Here is a 2752-nt window from a genome sequence, read left to right on the forward strand (position 1 = left end):
TGATGAAATAAATTGAAAAAGACACAAAGAAATGAAAAGATATCCTGTGTTCTTGGATTGAAATAATTAATTTTGTTAAAATGTTCACACTACCTAAAGCCATATATAGATTCAATACAATCCCTATCAAAATAGTGATAGCATTTTCTATAGAAATAGAAAAAAAACAATTCTAAAATTTGTATAGAACCACAAAAGACCCTGAATAGCCAGAGCAATCCTGAGAAAGAACGACAAAGCTGGAGACATCACACTTCATGATTTTAAACTATAGTACAAAACTATAGTGATCAAAACAGCGAGGTACTGGCATAAAAATAGAGAACCCAGAAATAAAGCACCACATATTCAATCAACTAATATTTGACAAGGGAGTCAAGAATATTCAAATGTTAATTTCTTCATTTTTTAAGCAGTGTTGGGAAAACGGGATAGCCTCATGTGGAAAAATGAAATGGGACCCCTATCTCACACCACTCACAAAAATTAACTCAAAATGGATTAAAGACTTAAACATAAGAACCAATACTACAAAATTCCTTGAAGAAAACATAGGCAAAAAGCTCATGGACATTGGTCTTGGCAATGATTTTTCAAATATGGCACCAAAAGCAGAAGAAACAAAAGCAAAATTAAATAAGAGGGATTATATAAAACTAAAGCTTCTGCACAACAAAAGAAACAAGCTACAAAATGAAAATGAGACCTATGGAATGGGAGAAAATATTTGCAAATCATATATCTGACAGGGGGTTAAATATCCAAGATATATAAAGAATTCATACAACTCGATGACAAAAAAATTACAATTCCAATTAACGAATAGGCAGAGAAACTGAATAGACATTTTTCTAAAGAAAACATAGAAACTGCCAATAGCTACATAAAAAGATGCTCAAAATTACTAATAACGAAGGATATGCAAATCGAAACCACAATAAGATATCACCTCGTACCTGTTAGAAAAGCTATCACCAAAACGACAAGAGATAAGAGTCACTGAGGATGTGAAGAAAAAGGAAACTTTTATACTGTAGGTAGAAATGTAAATTAATATAGCCACTATGGAAAACAGTATGGGGATTCCTCAAAACATTAAAATAGAACTACCATATGATTCAGCAATCCCACCTCTGCATATATTTTTAAAGGAAATGAAAACAGGATCTCGAAGAGATATCTGCACCCCCATGTTCACTGCAGCATTATTCACAATAGCTAAGATATGGAAACGACCTAAATATCTGTCAACAGATAAATGAATAAAAAAAAGTGACATATATATATATGTACAATGGAATGTTATACAACCATGAGAAAGAAGGAAATTCTGCCATTTGTGACAGCACGCATGGACCCAGAGTAAAGTATCATGCTAAGAGAGATAAGTCAGACTGAGAAAGACAAATACCATACAAGATCACTTATAGTGAAATCTAAAAAAGCCAAATTCATAGAAACAGAGAGGAGCATGGTAGTTACCAAGGGCTGGGAGGGAGATGTTGGTCAAAGATAGAAAATTCTAGTTGTAAGGTGATAATTTGGGTGTCTAATGTAAGGAATGGTGATTATAGTTAATAATACTGTATCATATACTCGAAAGTTGCTCAGAGTATGTTCTCACCACACACAAAAAAAATGATAATTATGTAACATGAAGAAGATGTTAATTAACACTATAGTGGTAATCATTTGGCGATGTATAAGTGTATCAAATCAATATGTTATAGATATTAAGTTTACACAATATTATATGTCTATTACATCTCAATAAAGCTGGAAAAAATACATAAGTAAAGTAAAATCTAGTCAATTGATTCTATTGTATTTATATTATCTTTTTTAAAAGTCTTACATTTATGTATCTTAAGAATATACAATAATATAGCCCGTAAAATTTAAATATCCAGTAAAGACTTTTTAAAAATGTAAATAAGTTGCTGTTTCAGAAGACAGAAACAATACAAAATATTTTTATATTTTTCTTAAACATATTCATTTAGTTCCACTATTAATTACTACTAATTACTGCTGTTAACTAATCCTATTGTTGTTTTTGTTTAAATAATAGTATTTATGTAACAGAAAAGTAAAAAATACAGAATAAGACATAATTTCAAATAAACTCATTTTTCATATTTTGTTTTATACTTTTACTTTTTCTAGCTTTATTAAGATATAATTGACAATCATTTTTCATGTTTTACATTAAAATAATAACACATAGGCATAGAATTTTCATTATGCATTATGTTATTATGAGTATTTTGTCAGGTGTGGTGCTCGGCTCCCAGTTTGGCTCCCTAACAGGTTGGTCACGGTAGGCGGAGTCTGGGCCCTGGTCTCAGAGACCTACAAACCCCCAGCCTACAGAATTACATAATTCTGATAAAGGTGGAGGGAAAAGTGAGACCCCACTTCTCTGGTGCTCACACCTGGAGGACAGCCCTCGGGATATCCTGGGCTAAGCAGTTATGTGCCATTGGAACAGGAATCCCAGGATGTAGTAACATAGGGAGGAAAGACCTACCTGGGACCTCAGAGTGGCCTCTGCTGTTATTGACGAGCTGATGCCTTCCCCTTTAAGGCCCCTCGTTGGCTTCATCACTCACTCACCAGTGACTAGGCCCTTGCTCCAACAAAACAAATGTCAGTGGTGCAGACACAGAGATACCTGGCAACTCCCCGCGTGAGCAGACACAGGCACCTGCTTTCCACATTCCCAGGCAGCTTCTTCGATGGGGATGGCCTG

Source organism: Pteropus vampyrus, unplaced genomic scaffold (genome assembly GCF_000151845.1).
Source record: "Pteropus vampyrus isolate Shadow unplaced genomic scaffold, Pvam_2.0 Scaffold196, whole genome shotgun sequence".
In the NCBI taxonomy this organism is placed as follows: Eukaryota; Metazoa; Chordata; class Mammalia; order Chiroptera; family Pteropodidae; genus Pteropus; species Pteropus vampyrus.